The sequence below is a fragment of the Hetaerina americana genome, unplaced genomic scaffold (assembly GCF_022747635.1).
Source record: "Hetaerina americana unplaced genomic scaffold, ioHetAmer1.1.p SCAF_2, whole genome shotgun sequence".
NCBI lineage: Eukaryota > Metazoa > Arthropoda > Insecta > Odonata > Calopterygidae > Hetaerina > Hetaerina americana.
In genome coordinates this window covers 96841901-96865758 of record NW_027286763.1, presented here as the reverse complement: position 1 = coordinate 96865758, position 23858 = coordinate 96841901, and the positions used below count along the sequence as shown (strand labels likewise).

Sequence of the window (23858 nt, the reverse complement as noted above, 5' to 3'; positions counted from 1 at the left end):
AAGAGAATCACATTTTATTCAGCAGTTTAAATTAGCAAAGAACAAATTCAGTTCAAATTCTTTAATGACAGCATTGAGTGTCGTATTATCAGTAGATTTATGACACGCGATAGAGGGAATATATTTCACTGTGGCATTTCTATTGCGACCTTCTATCTCTTGAACGAAATCGTTATAGTATGACATCCTGAAACACCAGCTTTATAATCTTATTGCCTAAATATTCACTTGGAGAATGGGATTTTTTCCAAGAGGATGGATAATGCAAATGGTATATAGCGTTACCTAAATCAAAGCAGAAATTACTCCCAGAATTTCAATAGTTACTGATCGATTTCTACCGAATCGAATACCAAGCGCCGCTTAGCTTGGAAGGAGAAACTTTTCTGCTATTTCAAAACTGTGAAAACTCTATAATCTATTTGATGGGTGTCTAATATAGTCAATCTGCGAAAATGAAGTAAATGATTAATAACGAATCGAATAGATAATTTATTTAATGATCGAATCAAAAAAAATAAAATCGCGCTGTATTTAATCAAATTTTGCGACGCGTTCTAGTCTGATCCGAAAGATTATGTCCGAAGAATCGAATGCAGTCGAATGACGACCATGACAGCAGCTAGTCGATGCCATAAGTAGTGTTTTTGAATGGGAATGAGCGTGGGGAACGTACGCGTACAGGACAACCCCGAACGTGGACTCCTGGTCGTGTCAATTCCTATTTGTGCTAATCTCGACTTCACATCTTATCGCTTTGCGATATGTCAACTTTATTGTTAGATCGATATATCGAATTTTATGTTGTACGTAATTATCGGGTTCCATTATCGTGCGATGTCACACACATCAGTCGCCACATTTGTGACTGGACTATGTAACAGGAATCCGGTCCCCAGATGATAATACCTGGTTTCTACTCAAGTGGCGCGTATCCCTCTTTCTGTCCGTGATCGAATCTGTTTTTCAAGCTGTCATGGTCATCTTGTTGAATTTATGCGATACTTGTGTACCTGCGCGCGTCACGTCTCTTGCGCGTAAAATCCGTTCCATTGCCAAGCTCAGTCGGTGCAGGTTTCCCCGACTTATTGCGTTGCCATAAGTCGGAGGACAACCAGTCCCCTGCAAATTACTACTGGCCAGGAGCGACATCTACTTCAGGGAGCGCCGTGGGGACTCATCCGTCTGCAGCACACCGGTTTTCCGCGGCTTTCTCTCGCCGACACACGAGCTTCTTGCAGAGACCAGTTCACGCGATCGTAGAGCGTTCGAAAGAGAACTCAGTAGGATCACAATCGTACTATGTATACGGGCCAGGTGGTATGCTAGCTTGGAAGATACTGGTGTTTTCCAGTGTGATGGATTACGCGGAATAGGGTGGTACTGATTTCAATTGCCATCGTCATCCTCGTTGCGGGTTATCAGTAAGCCAGAGGATTGGTTGAAACCAGCTTTTATAACTGCCCCCATACCCGACGATATCGTCACTTCGTTATTTCGGAAGTTTGCCACTCCGTGGCGGTAAATTTTCTCCTATGTTATCCCTTCCATAGGGGTCTTTTAGTAAGTTTCTGCGCTACTGGATAGGATAAAAATTTTCCATCGTCTTTCTTCAGTTTCTGCCCTGGGAACTATTAAGACAAGCGCTTTCTAATAATCTGTTTTCTGAAGTTCACCCATCTTGAAGTTCACTTGTTTTTTTTAAATTGGTTAATCGTTGAACCATCATAACTAAATGTAATGAAGCACTTCGAATCAATTGCTTCATTATTTCATGGAAATGTTCACTGTTTTGAATATGTTGCTCTTTGTGTGGTACAGGTTACTACACTTTGATACTAGGTTAGTTGCACCTTTCATGTATTTATTATATGATTTTAACATGCACGAGCATTGTTCTAAAGAGATTATTGTGTTGTTAATCTTTTATTTTAGGTGAATGATTTATTCGATGTACAGGAATATTTTTTATGAATTCGCGCAAAAATGTACAATAGTTCGAACCCGTTATATGACTACTAGTATGTCGGTTGTAAGTACTTTAACAGAATCTACATGGTACGATAACTTTGACTCCTTCTAGGCTTAAATTGGCCATGCTCGCCATTTTCAAGAGAAATCGACCCCGCTACATTGTTCCGCGCTCTGCTAAGACGAAAAGGATTGGTGCAAATGGCAGCTCATGAATTTTAAGTTAGAAGGAATAATTTTCTGTAAAACGGCTTGCATTCCTACCGGATGATTATTAATGGTGGCAATAACCACATAGATAGTTAAATTGCAAATGAAAGATAGCGTAGTTCACGATATTGTAAATTGTGAAATGTATTCTGTGTGATAGTCCTTCTGAGTTCACGAGATTCAATTCCGTTTTTGCCGGAAAATTATATATCCAATCGGAACTAGAACTGGTATAGTAGAGACGTATCTAAGAGGAATTGTATAATCTATTTTCAATCGCAGGAATGGTGGCCATGAGATTTGGTGAGCACAAACCTAATATAATGGCGCACAGATGGTTGCTATTGGTGAAGGTATCTGATGTCAAGGCTTTTATACGAGTAGCTACCGGTCTTTGAAATTGGCATAGTTATCTATACGCTCGTAAACTGAAATTCATATAGATAATATCACGAACAGATAGTTTGGGCGTGCCCGAACAATTGCATCCTAACTTGTTGGTAGTAGTAGTAGTTTTGAGGGGAGGCGCCCGACAACTAAGGTCATTTGCGCCATAGGGGATGGACAGGAAAGGATGAAGGGTGGAGAGAAACCCGGCGTCGGCATTAGCCTACTCTTTACGAAAAGCGCCAAGGGGTCCGCAGTTTAACGTCCCATCCGACGGACGGCGTACTCCCTCAAAGTGCCCTCCACAAAGCACCTCAAGTAGGGATCGAGATACCTCTGAAAAATATTCAACACCGCCGGGATTTGAACCCGCGCCCTCAGGGTGGGAAGCCAGTACGTTAGCCCCCGCACCATCTCGATCCCCAACTTGTTGGTATAACTAACAGCGTCACATAAAACCTTATTCGCGGATAGAGAATCACTCGAAGGGTTCCATGCACTACCATTGATACCAAGGTGATCGAGATGGTGCGGTGGCTATCGTACTGGCTTACCACCCAGAGGGCCCGGGTTCAAATTCCGGCGGTGTTGAATATTTTTCCGGAGAGCACTTTGAGTGAGTACGCCGTCTGTCGGATGGGACGTTAAGCTGTTGACCCCTTGGCGCCTTTCGTAAAGAGTAGGCTAATGCCGACGCCGGGTTTCTCTCCAACCTTCATATTTACCCGTCCATCCCTTATGGCGCAAATGACCTCAGATATCGGTCGCCTCCCCTAAATACTACTACTACCCATTGATACCAAGTTTCCGATTCACGGGACATTTTCTGAAAAAGTGCGAATCAGTGAACGTATGTAAATGAACCTTCCCTTAGGGGCTAATTATGCTTCCAAATGTGGAGGGTTTTATTGGGAAAAATTGAGTCACGTACATAATACCCCCAAAATTATATGTTACTCCATATGCTGTTTGACAATATTTTGATTTATCTTTCGAGAACGAACGAGCCCATGAAAAATTACTTATGAGCGTTCCTCTCGAAGGATTTACAACAAAGATGGATCTAGTTTGAGGAGTATTTCCGTACCACCCTCCCTTGAGCTTACGTGCAATCTAGAAAATTACCTCCATAACTTTGTCCTTCGTGATGATAGTGTTCATTAATAAATCGTGTTATGACACAATCATTGAATTTAATGTTATATTATTTAATTTATTTAGATTCGTATCATCTAAATACTTAGAAACCTATACTGAGTAGAAAATTCTTTTGGGTAATGATGGTAACTATGCTATGATGTTGGTTTATGTGCCGCCAGTTTATACATCTTAGCACCACATGAAAGCGCCCTCTCATTTTTCCTTTCACTCGGTTAGGCACTAACTTATAACTCTGCTTAATCTGTAATTTTAATTTTGAAGTATACTTTTTTTATTTATAGAATGAATTAGGAAAATTTTCGATGCATTCCAATTTAATTGTCCAATCACACAAGTATTTCTTTCATGCGTATGCACTCCTTGAATAAGCATGGCTCCGCCCTAGATCAAAAGTACTATAAATAGTCAGAATTGCCTTTATTGTTTTTCTCACTGTATTAGGATTGATGGTCCCAGATAAAAAGGTTATTTTTGTTATAGAAACGTTCTTAACTAGTTTTTAGCCATAGCTCCGAAGCACTCAGAAGCCTTTTACAGGTGTTTTGTCGTATTTGGTAAAAAAAATCCAATCAGTTTATCGTTCAAAGAGTCATTTCTTCCTGTAGGTATTTGATGAAGTTTTTAGCTTCTTCATTTTCCTCCTTGCCAATTGCTTTATTTATCTCTTGCCTTAAATGATATTTTTTTTGTTTTAATTATTCCCAAATCGAAATTTGTTCGTCAACTATTTTTGCTTTTTTAATCAAACGCTGCAGCAGTACTTTGACGCCTGGGATTTGTTTTATTGAAGATGCATGCTTTACTCTTTGACCATATAGAATGAAACTTTAGCGAATACTAATTATATTTATTATTATTTGTATTCTACCGTTGATGGTAGGTTTTATGTGAACACAGACTCGCCAATTAAATTCCTAACATCCGATATTTGAGTTAACCCTTCTGCCATTCCGTAAACATCCTCGAGTACCAATAGATGTAAATAAAAATTACTGCCACCGCAGTTATCAACCAGAGGTTGGTTTGATTGGTGAGAGTAGAGCTCACTCAATATACGTAAGCGAAACGGTGTATGAAATCCACGTATCAGGGAAGAGGATAAAAATTACCATTAACGATTTGATAGTACGTAATTTTAGTTTCCATCAAAGTGTTTTGGTGAACAATTGACCCATATTTTACGCTTTGGAAAGATAATATGCCTGAAATGTTATGTGAACTTCCTTGTAATCTTGGCCGGTTTTAATGCTTATCAGAACATTGCAGGTAGTTACTCCGAAAAGTTACTCTTTTTGTGAATTTTCTCCGCGTCACCTATCTACAGAGATAAATTATAGTTCGGAATTTGAAGTCCATCGATGAAAATTCCTCCCTTTTTCGCTTAAATGTAAATTTTGTGAATGCTCTGGAATTTCTTGGTAAACCGTTATCGTTTAAGTTGGTCATGGAAAGGAAGTAAATTTAATGTTTGGTGTCTCAAAATTCGGGTAAACATCTAGTCTCACAGTATTTCTATCGTCACCGCAATTCCCGGTCATACGCATGGCAAATTATCATTAGTAGCAAACTAATAAATGAAAAAACCCATAAAAAATGCATCGTGATCAATTTATGCGGCTTTTTATGAGTGTATTCCGGGAATTGACAAACTAATGAGAATTAAGAAATAGGCAAACCTACTGTTTTAAAGCGTGGTAAATCTGATATATATATATATATATATCTACTTCGCGATCCCAAAATTATTCAATATCAATCAACGGATGTGAAATGAGAAGCTGTCTTGTGATTTCCACTCTTTCACTTGAAATTACCTTCGTTTAAATACATACCTCAGAATAAATTCCGTCACCAAAGCTCGTTAACTCTTGCTTCATATTCCGACACTTCATTCAGGACAGTTTTCCTTTATGAAGTCTTAATGAAAAGCCTGGCACTCGAAAAAATATTTCCCAGCGTTAAGATGCTAGTTCAGAATATATTAACTCTGCCTGCCCGTCGAACGAATGGACCAGGTGCTGAAGTAAAATCAAAGACGTCGTAGTGGGCTTTTTTCAAACTGTTCACCCATAAAACATATATCTGTTCAATAAATGTGGCTTATTAGTCACTAATAGAGGATCCAATACTTTCGAGGGATTCGGAAAATACGAACATTGGTCGAGAACACACGCATATATACTCGCATTTAACAATCACTTCAAATGGCAATTTACCCATCTTTGCCATCAAATTGTAAAATCGATTGAATAACTAAACATGAGGCGCGCAGTGATAATTCATAATATTCCTCTTCGGTATGATAATCCTGTACCATTTATATTCTAGGGGTAGAAATGTACTGAAGTTGTCGCTACCTATGCTGGGACTTAAGCAAAGGGAAAGCCCACTTTCGCCAAAACCATAAGACATATTCATTAAGTTGGATTTTTTCGAATTTTTACTCCGTTTACTGCCAATTAGGACCATACGTCGCTAGCATTTTGGTTAGCCATTTGTAAATTAGGCTGAAAAATGTATTTTTAATCTTCCAAAGTACCAAATAAGGAGAAAGTTCGACTGAGAAAGATATTAAAGAACGTCATATGTTCATGATACGACTGGAAAGAGTGATGAATGGGTTAGGCGACGCTGTTCAGGTTGAAAACAGAATGAATTGAATTAGAATGTTTGGGACAGTGGCTGATCAAATACTGATCCAAAACGTTTGCAATTATGAATTTGAATGGCCAGTCGAAGCTCGATGTCAATGCATACAGATGTACTAGTTTCATACAGAATGCGTGTTTTGGATGGGACAGCAAGGAAATTATAGAAATACCCGGTATTAGTAGTATTTGGGGGAGGCGACCAACAGCTGAGGTCATTTGCGCCATTAGGGATGGACAGGAAAGGATAAAGGGTGGAGATAAACCCGGCGTCGGCATTAGCCTACCCTTTACGAAAGGCGCCGAGGGGTCCGCAACGCCCCATCCGACGGACGGCGTACTCACTCAAAGTGCCCTCCACAAAGCACCTCAAGTAGGGATCGAGATACCACTGAAAAATATTCAGCACCACTGGGATTTGAATCCGGGCCCTCTGGGTGGGAAGCCAGTAGAAGCCAGGAGATAGCCACCGCACCACCTCGATCCCCGGGAAATACCCGAGAATCATGGCGGTGACTTAGTATTAATTATTCACATTACGCCTACAATGAGTTTTGACAGCCGGCATAATGTCCATTTGCCCTGAAATATCTCGGGATATTATCATTAAGTAATGGTTCCAACGCCAGAATGGAGGAAAATTGATGTCAGGGCTTAGGAGACTTTTATGTTCATCTACATCTATCTACAATACAAGTTTCAAATGAAAATAGCATTTGTGTAATGTTGGTTGATTCAATATAATGTTGTCAGTATTCGATCTCTTACGTTAGCATTTTGTTAAATTATATTCAGCCTTAGTAACTGGATATCGTTTATCTTATGCCTTTTCCTGGATGGCGTGTTTTGTCTTATCTTATTGTTGGATATCCGTCTGAAAGAGTTTCAGTTCGGTCACGGAGGTGGTAATTGTATCCATTGCAACTACAACACGCAAATAAGACCGTCTACATAAAATATTGGAAAACTTAATTGGGGAAAAAAGAAATGAAATTAATAAAAATGTAATCTTGTCTTGAACTCACTAGCCATCCGGTGCATTGAATCATTGAAACAAGTTATTTGAATGGTGAGACCAACGTGCAGTTTTAGAGGCCTTGCTGGCAACGGCGTTGACGTAGAGATAAAACTGACAGCATTTTGTTGCTATCCTTCGAAAACTTCGAGAAAAATAGCGGAGAGATTCGAGCGCTGTGACCGTGACTCATTGCTCCATTAGAACTCAGCGTTCAATCACGTGGCGGGGAAAGCACGTGACAATGTTCCGAACTTGGTCAATACCCTGCACATCACTGAGGTCTGGAGTACCAAATGCGTTGGTCGTTGGCCCATATGCCGTTAGTCACCACGCGGTCCACTCAAAACATTCCGTGAAAAACTTGGAAAAATATTACCCGTGATCGCACATATCGTATTCGGGATCTTTCGCCTTGATCGGTGGTACAATCTCGGATTCCTTCGCTTCCGCTCTGCCCACGCTATCCCAACTCGATTCTCGTTTTGGCTCGCGTTCCTCCGTCGATCCTCGGAAGGAGCGATATCAAGAGTGCTCCGACACTTTCGTCCCGGAAAAAATATTACCCAGAAAGGAACGACTGCTTGAGGAGGCAAAGAGGGGCTACGTGGAGTCCCTTCTTATAGTTAGCATGCCCTGTAACGCGTCGATAACCCCGGATGGAACGTCGCGTACGTTCAATTTGGAAGGAATTATCATTGAATTCGGAGAAGACGGGATGCTACGACCTGAAACCCCATTCACTGCATCCACCACTGTCAATGGCTTCTCGCGTTCAAATAGTTCCGCAGTTCGATCCTTCCGCTTGCCCTACAGTGAAAAAGGGCGCCTAATTTGAGACGTGTTGCAAGTAAACATCATAGTCTGTGGTTTAACTTTGTAACGCGGCGAACGCTGCTGTCTTCACATAGTAACCCACTTTCCATTTGTCTATGAACTGCACCTTACACGGCTGGAGAATATGAATATTTAAATCTGCCTCTTGTCTCGTTTTCCTCATGCTATATTTTTCGCGTGTTTTTACGTCTCCGATACACCCACGAGTATGTGGAGCGAGGACTTTCCAATTCCTAGCCCCGAGGAAAGCCGATGGAAGCTTCCGCCCGTGAACATTTGACAATGGCCCACTATGAATCCTCCGCGGCAGATAAATCTCCCGTTTTGTCACCAGTGACTCAGCAAAAAAAGGATTTGAATATTAGGTTACGTATTATTGTACGTTCACATCCAACTCTCTCTCGATAATTAACCCCGGGAAGGGGCTGATGACGGGAAGTTTGTCGTAACGTATCTGGAAACTTGTGACAGCCGATTGAAGATATATATGTATATAAAAAACCATAAACACAGTAATCAACCCAAAGGTCGGTTTAGTAGGTGATGGTAGAGTTCACCCAGTACTAAGCCCGACGGCGTTTGAAATTCACACATCAGGGTAGTGGGGCCAGTTCCTTTCCCTGTGCCGGTTATGGTTTCCCAGGAAGATCTGGTACCCGATATAAAAATGTATATATATGTGGGTCGCGGTAGTTCAGTGGGTAGAGCGTTGGACTGCTGACCGCAGGGTCCCTGGTTCGATTCCCGGGAAAGGCACTCTGGGCACCTGCAGCTCCACTAAAGCTGCAGCTGCAGCTGCAGCTCAGCTAAAGTGATTTTTCGGGTACCAGGTCTTCCTGGGAAACCACAACCGGCACAGGGAAAGGAACTAGCCCCCCTACCCTGATGTGTGAATTTCACACGCCGTCGGGCTTAGTACTGGGTGAACTCTATCATCACCTACCAAACCGACCTTCGGGTTGATTACTGTGTGAATGTTTTATGGTTTAATATATATGTATTATATATTATATATATTATTTTTATGATATATATTATAATTATATATATATAACCGTATATATATAATAATATAACCATATATATATAATTGATTTTCCAGTTCCATCTTGACAATCTGGGTTCTTCCTGCGAATTTATTTGAGCGGTTGTGGGGTTGAAAATACTCAATTTTTTCAACCGTGTAGCTTTTCATCCTCAGGAGACGTTTTTAAATTTAATTGGAATAAAATACATAACTGTCTCGAGGCATCTATAAAGTGTATCCAATTAGCAGTTCAGGAAAGCGCTCAAATTCAAATTTTTTAAATCTGGATGTTGAACTTATTCACAGTGCTGTTGGTTAATACATGACGCTACTATGTTAAATACAGTTTAGCCACTTATCAACACTGGAGGCATAAACTGCACGAATCAAATATATTTTCGGGCATTCATCCGTGGTATCAGTGTAATCAGCACTTATACGGATGTAAGTCCCTCGAAATGATGGACATCATCTTTATCTACAATGTATTCCGTGCAAAACTACGTAATATCTTCGAAACAGTTATAAAATAAGGTTAAATTGTAGGAAAGTACTACATTTTTCACCAAAATGAAGGCTGATGCAGTTTATTTTGACTATTAAATTACGCATTTTCAGGATTAGTTTGAATAACATTAAAATATTTATGCATGTTTCGCCCTTACTGTGAGCGTCGCTATTATGCTGGCGACACGCAAAGGAAGAAAGACACGTCGGGTACCGAATTATTTTACATAGTCACAACTACTATCGATAATGTATAATAAAATATATATTTCCTTGATTTTACCTGATTCATTTTGTGAATATATATACTGTGCAACCGAATGCAGTAATGCGCCTCTTACTGCATTCATACTCGATTTGTATCCAAGATTAAACCCTTTTTACTTTGAATATGTGCAAGCGATAGATAGTGTAAGTGAAGGAATGCAAGCAATGATTATGAACGTGGTTCCCGTTGCGATTGAAGTGGGTACTTTATTTTCATGGTAATCCGGTAAGAAGCGATATGAAAAACTAGTTTCTAGGAGAGCCGGTTGGTGAAGGGGTGGGATTCTAAGCGAGAAAAAAAACACTCGTCAAGTTGGTTTGCTGATTGGTATGCTAAGATTTCATTTGAATGACCATTGATGGTGACTACCAATGTCGTCAGAGTAAGTGATCCAAGTCGTTCTATGATTTCAGTCTTCCTTATAACTATCAAGTTCACATTATTTCACTTTCCTAAATCCTTGAAATTCAATTTGGAGCAAGTTAAATAATTTTTCCGGGGATTTTTCCTGCATAGAAAACACTTGGTTATGGTCAATATCCTTCTTCTTAACGTTAGGCTGTTTGGGTGAGTTAGAGATAAAAAAGAATTGTATAATAATTATAACTGGGGTTCTGGCGAATGGATAGTGTTTGGGAAATGTTGGTATTTATTGTAGACGGCATTTTCTCAAGGAGTCAATGAGGTCATGTGCATCAGGTGCAACCATGGAAATGCCCGAGTGCACTCGTTTCTTTTTAGTTTTTTTAGCAACAGATATATCGTTTAGTTTAATTGTTCAAGCGGGAAGCAAGTGAGTGCTGGATAGATTTTCTCTCCAATGCCGCCGCCATCTCAGGATATAATTTTTAATTGCTTGTTTTTACTCCACGCTCGCGTTAACTACGCAAAGTCTCGATATTCCTGGTAGAACCATTAATTAGTTACATATTAATGATTATTTCGAAGGAAACCTCTCAAGATGAGCACATCCCATCAGTGCCCATTTCTTCGTCGCAAAGAGCAATTTACTCAACAAATGCTTGGGAAATATTTATAGCGCCGGTGAATATTCAAGTAAACTATTCAAGTATTCAACTATTCAAATATTCAAGGGTCCATTACACGGCGGAAGCGGCGAGTAAGGTAGCGGATAGGATACTCGACCACTGTAGGCCTTTTTTAGGATAGAGGGCAGGTCACTTAGTGGGTCAATAACATCTGGGGATAGCGCGTATAATATTATTAATAAAAATATAAAAGTCACCGACAACACTGGCATTGATTTAGAAAGACATGTGACACGCACTTCCCCACAAAGGCGTCCTAAATTACAGTCAGGCACAAATAAGGACGTTATTCAACATCAAAATAATTTAACTATACTTGTTATAAATTGCAGAATCCTCAAGAACAAATCAGCGGATCTAGAACACATAATCCAAACTCATTCCGCTGATATAGTATTAGGCACAGAGAGTTGGTTGTGCAATGACATAAATGACCAAGAAATTTTCCCAATAGATTTCAAAGTTTACCGACACGATAGAGATACAAGACCCGGAGGAGGGGTTTTCGTGGCAGTTAAAAGTCATTTTGAAAGCAGGCAAGTTTCATTTGAAAATAATAACATAGAAAGTGTTTGGTGCACCTTAATACGGACCAATCAACCCAACATAAATTTATGCTCTTTCTACAGACCTCCTGACTCAGATTTGAAAACACTTCACACCCTCAACCATCAAATTTACAATTTTACACGTAAATATAACAACAGCATAAACATAATTGGTGGCGACTTTAACCTCCCTGGTATAGATTGGGACAACAATATCGTTAAATCTGGGACCCGCGATCGCGAATCTTGCAATTCCATGATAAAATTGGTTCAAAGAAACTCCCTCCATCAAGCAGTACGCATGCCCACCCGTGGAAAGAACATATTGGATCTATTTCTTACAAACACGCCTGAACGTATTATTAGTGTATCAACTGATGAGGGCTTCAGTGACCATAAAGCAATTAATGTCCACTTGGACATAGAAATAAAAAAGATCATTAAACCAAAAAAAAATTTATAATTACCATAAAGCTGACTTTGAATCTTTTGCCAATCAATTAAACTCTTCACTACCCGAGTTCAAAACCCGCTTAAGTCATGTCAGCGTGGAAGAAACTTGGACAGAATTTGTCAATATCATGTAAAAAGGAATCGTAGATTTCATACCTATAAAATACGTTAAAGCAAATCGCGACCCCAGGTGGTACAATAAAGACGTTAGAAAAGCCCTTCGAAAGCAGAGAATGCTACACTCTAGGGTAAAGAGGGCAGGCGTGAACACATCATCCCCTGAGAATAAACAATTATGGGACACATATAGATCCTCCAAAATTGAAACCAAAACACAACTACGTAGCGCTTTACTGGACTTTAAACGCAAAGTACTTTGCGAGCACTTGGACACTGACCCCAAAGCTTTCTGGTCATATGTTAGGGAAGTAAATGGGAGTAAACAAACCGTGGCTTGCTTAAGGGATTGTAGCAATATAATTCATACAGACAGTGAGGGTAAAGCTAACATCCTAAATTCATTCTTCCAAAGCGTTTTCACGAACGATGTTGCCACCGCATATCTCCAAGAAACAGTACATACTCCACCCATGGAAAAAATAAAAGCGGACCAACAAGGAATTATCAAATTGCTTAATGAGATTAAACCCAACAAATCCCCGGGTCCCGAAAATATACCAGCTAGGGTGATAAAACATTTAGCTCCAAACATTGCCCCGTACCTTGAATTTATATTTAACAAATCCCTCACAGAGTGCAAAGTACCTAAGATTTGGAAAACCGCGCAAATAACGCCTATTTTTAAAAGTGGTGACAGGGAGGATCCCAGTAATTACAGACCTATATCTCTCACTTCTATCTGTTGCAAAATCTTAGAGCACATAATTGTCAGTTCAATAATGAGACACCTTGACAATATTAACTTTTTAAGTGACAATCAACACGGATTCAGGAAAACCCGCTCCTGCGAAACCCAATTAGGATTATTTACACATGATTTACTTTTATCTGGTGAGAGAGGTAGGCAAGTGGATGCTATCTTCTTAGATTTTCAAAAGGCATTTGATAAGGTCCCACATGGTAAACTCATTCATAAATTAAAGGTCGCGGGTATAAACAAGGGCGCCATAAGCTGGGTTAAAGATTTTCTTTCAGAGCGGGAACAGAGGGTAGTCCTTGATGGCGCTAGTTCCGACAGCGTTCGAATCACGTCGGGGGTACCTCAGGGAAGTGTGATCGGGCCGTTGCTTTTCTTGATTTTTGTTAAAGATTTGAACCGCGAAGTGAAAAGTAAAATTAGGATGTTCGCGGATGACACGGTGATCTATCGGGAGATATCTGGGGATGAGGATCGTTTTATTCTAGAGCAGGATTTAGATTGCATTACTAAATGGTGTTCTAACTGGGGATTGACTCTAAATTATAATAAATGTTCAGTGGTAAATTTCTTTAAAAGATCAACGGGATTTGCTTACAAATTAGCTGGAGGTGACCTAGCAGTAGTTGATACGGTAAAATACCCAGGTGTCACATTCACAAAAGACTTAACTTGGGGGACTCACATACGTAAAGTCTGTGGTCAAGCATATAAAAAATTGGGATTCATTAGACGCATTGTCGGCAAAAGTGACTCGAAGGTCAAGGAACGTTGTTACCACGCTCTTGTAAGGCCTCATTTAGAATACGCATGCAGCGTGTGGGATCCGAGTGAAAAAGGTCTCATTCGGGAAATTGAGAAGGTTCAACGCCGGGCAGCCCGTTTTGTAAAAAATTCGTACGATAAAACGCAAAGCGTCACCGAAATGCTCATGGATTTGGGGTGGGAATCATTGGCTGAAAGACGATTCAATGCAAGATTGAAATTATTAAATAAATTTAGATCCGCATGTTTCAGCACCGAGGTCTCGCAAATTATTCGCACTCCTACATACATTGGTCGCTTGGATCATGCATATAAAATTCGGGAAATAGATGCCAGAACTAGCCGACTCAAGGACTCCTTCTTCCCACGGACAATACGGGATAGCAACTGCAGGGTTATAGATAGCAAAAATTCCACTTGCCACCCTCAGCGTCTAAAAAATAATTAGTTGTATTTAAATTCATGCTCTTCCACTAACCTTATGTGTTTTGCTATAATAACCCATTCTTTCCGAATGACCTCATTCGTGTTCCGTTCATCTGTTTTTAAGTCTCTTTCCTTTCAATCCCTCGTCCCTCTCCGCGGGGGGAAATTCCTGCTACCTGCAACGTTGGGTCGCCTTTTACAGACTCTTTGGGGGTAGAGTGTTTCGTGGTGCATTTTCATGTGGTAGTGATGTTTCAATTTCTTGCTTGTTGTGTCCTCGCTTCCGTGTTGTAGGATGGCTTTCGTGCTGCATCACGGGGTGCAGTTTTTTAAGTTGTTTTGCGGTATATGTGTTTGCATGAGTATTGGATGAAAGGATTTTTGCATGAGTGTGCGCGCTGCTGTGGGTGTAATTTTCCGTGTTGTTTTTTTGCATGTGGTATTTTTCCTTTTTACGGTTGGTGACCTAACACCCCCCGCCACACGCCCTTGCGGCGGCTTGCGGGGTATTATGTAGATGTAGATGTAAACATTCCGATAGGATTAAATTTATCCATTTCATCGGAAACTCATTGAATTAAGGGCACAGAGGAAATAGAATGAACGTTAATACCGGAAGATAAAACAGGAAGCCTTATTATTTAATTACTTTTTTTTAGTCTTTGTCATTAAATTCCATTTCAATGCTTCGAAAACGAGTTGAATTCAGCTGCTTAATTTGCTCTGCGCTTAAATTTTCCAATGGTCAGTCTTACGCGCGCTACCGTAACGCATTTGCTGACAGACAATATCTTGATGGCGCGGTGATTGGTATTCAGAGTCGCCCTCTTCCCCTAATGTTCATGGTGGCTTTCGGTCATTGACACCCTGTCATGGTATTCACCTCGCTAAAAACGCACGTCGTATTCGAAATCGCATTGTTTCTGTCTGAAATAAAAAAATCTCCTGGTTGCTATGTTCCCCCACAAAAAAACACTTATGTATCCTTCCTCGGACACCTAAACTGCGCTTATTACGTATCTTAGTTCGTCACGTCTAATCGTAAGATTGATCCATCATGGAGGTTTGTAAACGTAGAAAATCTTTCCTTCTCGAGAAAACGAATGCGGTTTCATGTCAGGACCGTTCAAGCCTGTTGAGCAAGAAATTGACGGTAGTAAAGGACACTGATAAAGTTAACGAAATAAGAAGGCCTGCGTGAGTATCTATTTACGAACTAATCGGGTTTTAAGTCATAATGAGGAGGGCATCAAACTGCTGAGCCTTTTTTACGGGAAGGGGAGGAACGAGGCGTATTATATAATGTCTCGATCAAGGAATCGCCACAGAAGTGCATCTGCTTCCCCATTTCAAACCTTACAATATGTGTAAAGGCTTAACATACCTGTATGTTATCGTACCTTTCCCTCTCACAACCCTTCACCTTCATTGGGCAACATGCTCGTGAAAATTCTTTAGTATGTTCAGTTTTTAGGGAATTGCATGTCCGACATCGATTGAATATTCGAATGCACAAATAAAATTCATCACTAAACATAGATATATGTTGCCATAAACCTTGGTTTTGAAATCATATCCCATCAAATCATCTCGCTTGTTCTCATGCACTTAGCACTCGGTCACAGCTCAGGGACATTCTTTGGCGTCTTCTTCTTCCTTGATCATATTCATAATAATTTCATACAATCATCTTCTCTCTTACCTCACCAATTCTAATCTACTATTCTACTTTGAATAATATTGTCTGCCTACTCCTGCTACAGCTTTAAGTGTCGTCCTAAACGCTGATTATCAAGTTTTGTAGTTACGGATCGAATTCTCATTCGTATCTCGTGAGAGAATCGCCACTTCTCTCCACGGTTGAATGTCGTTATTATACGAGTACTTGACTAAATTTCGAGCACTTGACTGAATTCAGTCATACTTTGTAAATGGAAAGAAGCAGTTGGACATTGTATGTTTGGAGAACGCATTCACATGCTTTGGCCAAAGAGTTCACTCGTGTAAAGCAAAGCGTGTTGTGCCAAATTGCATAATTTGAGCTAGATATGGATGCTTTAATAAATATGACTTATTTATTTTCCTAGTAGCTCGCAAAAGGAGATATTCTGTAACACATCCAGGAGTCCATTTTTCCGCAAGATTTTTGGACGTAAAAATAATATTCCTTAACATGCTAGGAGCTATTTCGTCACAACTCTGCTCGCCGTTGTCTCTCTCTCTCTCTACGATGCACTCGCGACTATTATTGAAACTGATCTGCCTCATTTTTTACATTATTTTACCATTCCCTAATTGGGTGAATTTGAGCACTCCACCCTATAAGTTGGAGGTGGGATAGCTCGGAGGCCAAAAATTCAAATCTGGATGACAGGCGTTGATTTCCGTGACATCCGCGGATCGTTCTGGCGGAATCCCGGAAGTAGGGGAACGCATTCACCGTGTTTCTATAAGAAAACCCCTACTTAAAACTCTGAAGTGCGGCACGGAAAATGTCCCTCTTCAGTTTTCGGAATTTTTTCTCAGTTCTGTTCTGAGAGGATAAATAGTGAATATTGCCTTTACTGCGAGTAGGGTGACCAGACGTATCTAATACGTCAAGAATGACAAAAACTAAAGATGTCACAATCAAAGGAATTCGTAAACCTCTGCAGGTTTCGAAACTCGCGAGTGAAAATACTTGAATATTAATATTTTAGTGAGTTATGATATGAGTTAATAGAGTAATGATTTTTGTATTTAGCCACTCTACGTCTATTATGGTTACAAAAGGAAACAACGAAATACCAAAATAAAAGTAAATAGAACGGCGCATTTATTCAAATGAATAGGCACCATTATTTATACATATTGTAAAAATCTAATTGTAAATATTTAAATTTGGCATTGCCATTATCCCAAAGCCAATATAACTCGTACATACCCCAAAGCCCAATTTATTATCTGGTCATCCTACTCGGGAGGCACCTGAGAGAAGCCTGCCGCCTCCTATGAGCTCCTGGGGTTCACTCCCCTTGAGCTTCACGCTCAAACAAGTCGTCCCCTGATTAAAGTTGATCTGCCCCTGCTTTTCATCTCTGTCGTCCCTTCATTTTCGTTTCAATCAGCAATATCCTCCAACTTCCCGAATAGAAACAACTTGCGTTCAGTTAATACCCAGTATAGCTGACACGTTACGAAGTCCCCTATCCTTTCTCACATTACAAAGTTCATATGGTAAGTACGTAGGATGTGAAAAATGATTCCGGCAGAAAATGACTTTCCCGAGACGAAGAACTCTTTACGGCAGCAAAATACGTTTTGTGATGCTGAGAATCAGATGTGCGTCATGCAACCTGAAACTAGCCACATTGGCTTGGTGAAGCACTCAATTATAAAATGGTAAAAGATTATGAAATTGTAGCATAAAATCTTCCCTTAAAGTGAAAGACAGTTGACAATGAGGTCCAAAAAAAGTTGTGGAGTTCAACCTTGATCTAAATGTTTCGACCGAAGTGTTGTGAGAGAAATAAATGAACGTTTAGATGTATCATTGCGGAAGTTTATTTCTGTCCAATTACCCAGATGGTATAATTTGTCCTCTCACTGAGGTATCGTAATAATTATATCTGTGTCAGAAGTGAACTTGAATATTATGTGCTTTTATAAAAGAATTAATAGTCTGACTGTACTCCTCGTGGCTGGAGGAGCTTAGTCATACTATATACTCTCTCTGAACGAACGTCTGTGCGACGAATTGGTCACACCTAAATCTCGGTGTGATTTATTTTCCTTGATGCATGCTGCGTAAAATCTTGGTCCCGTAAGGCGTCAGACCTCCATGGCAAAGGAACAAACGGATAGGTTCCGGGGCGAAATAGTTCGTTTTGGTGAGGTAAGATAACTCAAATTAAAAAAAAAATAGTTGACCCAAGATCCTCATTCTATAGTGGCCAATGTCTGTCACATTGACTGAAACAATTAGAGGATAGTGGTAATAATTGAAACTGTCGTATATTTGTTTTGTATTCCATGTTTTGTCATTGATTTCAGGATTCGGTTTGCAGATATTTGCCACCAGGCCAAGTGCTCACTTGTAACGTAGTCTTACGTAAATAAATAAAAACAAACGTACTTATGTAATATTGCCATTTAAGAAGTAGTATACCTCGAGGGTGGACAAATCGCTAGGAACTCCATTAATAGCTACGAGGCTTTTAACCGATATCGCCCATTGGCAAAGGATAGCATACCGTCAGACATATGCGAGTATACTAGACGACGAATCAGGTGTACAAACCTACGTTGTCACATGTCAAGTAAATACCCGAAACTTTGAAAGTTTCGAATTTCATTTCGGTTTACTTTTAGAATTAATTACCTGAACGTACACGTTACTGGCAGGAAAAACACATAAAATGTATGAATCATTGTAACAAGAGTTTCCGTCATCATAGCTCGTCGATTCTTCCCAGAATGTCAGAATCGTTCTTAATATTTCGTGACAGAGTTTATTTCGAGACCTGTCGAGCAAGAGTTCACCTGAATGATGATAATGATTCTGGCATTTTTGTGTCTAGAAGTGGACGTAAGCAATTATATGCCTGTGACATACGCGTCAATTCGGTTAACGCGATCATTATGACTGTTCCAGAGCGCTAAGTAACATTGGAAATATTGACCCTAGATGTTCATGGGAACAGACTGTGTGAACAGTTCGGTTAAACTACTACTCAGAAGTTAAGTACTGTCACTCTCTATATTCTCTCGATGAATCGGAAACACTTCCGTACGAAAATGTTGAACGAGGATAAATATGTGTAAAGAGAGCGGAAGATATTAAAATGTGGGAATAAGGAAACGGTTAACGATGGACACCTTGCGAATCGCATGTGACCAGAGACATCAGGAGACCCTCATTCGCATTCACCCTGAAACCCATTTTATCTATTCGATAAATCTTAATTACCTGTGATGTCACTCTACCAACTATTTTCCACAGTTATCGAAACTAATTAAGGCTCACGTGGTCTCAAGCCTCTACTTTAACCAACAGAGGGGGACAGACTACGTACTTACAAAGGCAATCGCATTTTCCCAAACATTTGTCTTAAAAAGGCAATAAAGATAAAAACTGACAAAGATACACTTGTGGAATTTTTTATTAATATTTTCAGGAATATGACTCTCGTCCATCGGTGGTGAAACAAGTCATACGCATTTGTCCTCCTGCCTTCGCTCATGCCCTCGAGTATCGTACGTATCTAAAAACGTTCTCCTTCGTGAGATAATTTCGCTTCTCCTGAAAATTTTGGTTTTCGAACTTGACCAGTGTTTACCTATTTACCTTTTCAATTGAACGAGAATGCTAAAGTTAATGATGACGTGTCAACAAATATGAAGTGAAGACACAATTGAGCCATTCGAAATTTCTTCCCGTTTCCGCTGCCGTCTTCCGTCGCCGATGCAATGCCTTATTGCAGCTAACGTACGCAACTATCTTCGGCACTCGGATACGTGGAGGTATCGCGTAATTGGAGAGAAAGTCGCCAGCAAGGGCCCCAGTGCATGGCGCTATTTCTCTGTCTGAGAGTAGCCACGTCCCAACGCACCAAACGTTGCTTGCTCCAGGGGCGATAATAATCCTTCAACTTGACATTCAGTCGGTAAAATTAAATAATATCATCATCTGAACGGTAATAATTTGCTAACTCTCATGCCTGAAGTACTTCAGTATACTTCCAAAAGAGTTTCCTAGGATGTTAGGTATATTTATTGTTTCGTTACACCTATTCCGAAAAAGATGTAATTTCATGGCCAAAATGAACAAAGTCCCTGAATTGATAAAAAATAATTTACAGTATTGAATTTAGAACGAAATTGAAGATTGGCTATGATGCTAATAGTGAAGTGAAAACATAATCTAAAATAGGATCGTCCTCGTTCATTATTTGCCTATTAGGCTGAAAGTTAATTTATCGAGAAATAATATTGCTATATCACAATAACGGTTTAAAAGATACCATCGTATGCATATTACACGAGCTGATAACTTACGGGTGAACTGTTTGCGGTATGAGCATAAGTCCGACTTCCTTGTGGAGAAAATATTGCGGTACAGCAGTCATTGTGCCAGTACTACTGCGTAATCCGTAAATGGACGGATGATCGTATAAAAATTATTCCTTAAAGACATCGCGCACATGATTCAAAATTATTTGGGTCTGATTTATGCCCTACAGTCAAAAGTTTACGCATACGCACGATGTACTTAAATTCTTATTTCACAGGTATAAGAAACTGTCCCATTGTTCATCCGTGCTGATCCGCTAAGACATTATGGTAGCATTCAGCAAGGTAAACATTATTCTAGATAATGCATTCGTCATTGGCACGAAACTGAGCGATGACTGATGTGTGTTCCCTTCAATGCAAGCCTCAGAGGTAAGGACATTTTCAGGATTATTGTTACTTTATGATGGTAGCTCTTTTTAAGTGTTCTGCAATGGCGAAATTTAACATGATTATTTTCCTTTAACAGTCATTCCTCCCTTGTAAAAGGATATAAACGGGAAATTCCAACAGTTACACGATAAATATTCGAATTATATTTTTTATTTACTCCACGACCATACCAAGTAATAACACGCGAATGATTTTGTAGGTATCTATAAAATGTTTCAGTGAGGCGTGTCATTGGGGCGTAGAACGATGTGCTTGAATATGTCGATCGCTCTAGCATCTAGTTAACCAACACTTGTGCACATACATATATCGCCTACGATGAAGTGATCAATTTTTGTAAATTTTATCTAGGAAAAGAGTCTAATCGTTTCGTTGAAATGGGGAGAGACTACGGTTTTCGGAATCGAGAAAGCGATTTAGTTAGGATTCAAATGTCCTGAGAAAAAGTTAGAAAAGTTCGAAATAATTGTAATCAAAAAAGGAGCGACACAAACCTTTTTGATGACAATTTAAAAAAATAGATTTTGAGGGTAATTTTTTTTATAAGATTCTTGATGTAATGCAGACGAAAGAAAACGTATAAGCTATCAGTTTTTATGTTTCCATGTTCTTCTTAATTTTTCTAACATTCTTAATCTGGAAAAAATGACTTATTATTGCACTTTTTGGAAATAGCAAAATATAAACATTTTATGGACGGCAAATATTACGTGACCATCAGATGCACTTTACGGAGCAAATCTCGGTATTCCGTGTACTAACTCGTATAATTTCAAATGCAATCATGCCAGCTGAAAAAGGAATATCGTTGCGAAGTGGGTTTGAGTTCTGCTTTGTTTAGAGTTCTGAGACGTTTACGAATGAGCAGTTTCCTTTGAAAATAAGCTTTAAAATCTGAATAATTTCTATTAGAAAATTGCGGAGAAACTAGATGCAATTACGAATGGTAGAGTTTGGTGTGCTTGCAACGCCTGCAGTTATACCTATTCCAGTTACACCGCTAGTTTTACCGGCTGTGACGTTACTCCATAGTTGGGTATTATGTTGGCATATATCAATCGCATATTCAATGGATTTTTTAAAGATTATCTTCTTCATCATGCATCATTTCTGCCAGATAAGTGCAGCTTATATTTTTATGGCAATGCCATATTATATTAATATAGTATTTACTCGAATGTTGATTTGATATACGAGTGTAGTGCTAACCAGAGAATATGAAATTCACGGATGGGGATAGGGTCGGTTACTTTCCTTGTTCCGCTGAATTAAACAGCTGGAGTTAACTTAGATTTGTCCACAAGTGCCCTCTGAATCCGAATCCGAGCCCTCTGCTCAGTTTCCCTACGCTCTAGGATGCTACGTCGCCTTCAAATATGAAGTCCTCCGAATCAATGCGGATGACTGCATGGGGTCAAATCAGATGGAACGGTGCAGAAAGAATTGAGTTCTATGATCGGACACATTTTACGATGATGTTATTTCATACGTCATTGTACCCCAAAACACTGCAACCACCTTAAAAATACAACCACTCCAAAGTAAAAAAAAACTATGGGAGACTTGCAATCGATACGTGGATTCTTTCGAGAAGTTATGAGGGCTACGTGGCCGGAGATCTCTTCAGATCGGTAAGAGCATAAAAGAACGTCGCTAAGTAATTGAAAAAATCTGAGGGTAACTTGAAAATTGGTGTTGCACGAATGTACATTTTTCGCGTGGCGTTAAATCACTGATAACGTAAGGTGAACGTGGCGATGTCCAAATCTATGAGTAGTAATTGGGTGTTTACCTATTGCAAGATTCGGCTTTTATAAAATTCGCACCGCGTTGTCTTTGCCGCACAATTTTAGGAATCCAAGTTGTTAACACAAATCCACTTCCTGTTGATGTCATAGTAAAATAATGTCCGTGGTTTCGCCTAAAAATACGTGACCAAACCACAGTGACCAACCCGTAGGTTAGTGTGATAGGTTTGAGGGTAGAGTTAACCACGGGCTAAGCCCTATGTCAGGTCATGCGAAATTCACTCATTAGGGTAAAGGGGCTCGTTTTCTTTTATCTTCCTCTACTCTCATTTCTCAGAAAGATCAGGTACCCGAAAAATCACACGGGTTGCGTTGACGTCAGGGTTTACGGGATCTTACGGATTCGAACCCGGACCATCTGGTCATTAGCCGAAGACCCTACACACTGGGTACTACGCCCTTACGAATTCATCGTCCACTCAGAAAAAAAAGAAAGAAAATTAAGAATAAAATTTTTACTCACGTCACACCGGGTGAGTTTCCAGTTTAACGATCGCGAGGAAAACCCAACGCTTCTCCACACCTCATGACACTCACTTTTTATCACTTTCTGGGCGTGGGAAATTCCTTCCGCGGGGATACTCCGGGCGTCTGCAGGCGGATCCAATATGCAAACACCACCTCTTCCCTCTCTTCTCAAGCGTAATCCCGAAATGCGCGGCAGCGAACACCCTTTTTTTCACGAGCGACAACACATGACCCGGCGCGAGACGAGGGCGCAAAGATGAGGGCGTACGAAGAGAGTGTTGCCGAATGCGGAGGGACTCGCGAGTGCGGTTGGGAGCGCGGTCAAGTTCCCTCCTCCTCCCCGGTCGGATGTTCCTCTCTGCAGGTGAGCGCGCTTGTGTCTGTCCGTCCTGCGGCCCCGAAAGGTATCGCTACCACGGCGGGACCCCGCGCTCGCCCCCCACGGTCGGGTCGCGGGGGAGGGTGGGGAAAGATCCCCACGGAAGGTGCCCCAACCCTTCCCCTCTCCTACTCACTCCCCTCCCGCTCCAAGTTGGCTGATCGGTCGTTCGCGGTCGACGGGATGGTGCGGATACAAGGCTGGCTGATAATTGCGGGTGACGCTCAAGTTGCGACCAATTGTGTTTCGGCAGTTTCTCTCCGGCTCCCCAGGGGACATTATCGAAGTCATCGTGGTAGAGTGGCGTTCGGTTTCGTATTATCAAGTCTAAATGGAATTCCCTTGGTATGCTGAATATGCATATTTTAATGTGCTGTTACCACAAGCCGAGTGCCTTTAAATGTAATTTATCTACATCCATGTTTAACGAAGATAATGAAGAAATAGAGTAAAAAAATGGTAACAATTGTCCACTAGATAAGTTTATTAGTACCACGGAGCTCTCAGTCTCAGAGCTCCATTGCGACTTAATACTGTTAAACTTATCTAGTGGAAAATTGTTACTATCTTTTCTTTATTATGTTCGAATTCAACCACATCACGCCTGAAA

General features: G+C 40.2%; 1 protein-coding gene across 1 annotated transcript in view; it reads right to left on the bottom strand.

Annotated features, from left to right (window-relative positions):
- Positions 1 to 23220, bottom strand: part of LOC139688328 (ABC transporter G family member 20-like) — a 129096-nt gene extending 105876 nt beyond the window's left edge. The window contains exon 1 of the mRNA XM_071585826.1: positions 22939 to 23220. The gene's annotated coding sequence lies outside the window, so the exon portion shown is untranslated. The remainder of the gene's footprint in view (positions 1 to 22938) is intronic.
- Positions 23221 to 23858: the final 638 nt, after the last annotated feature.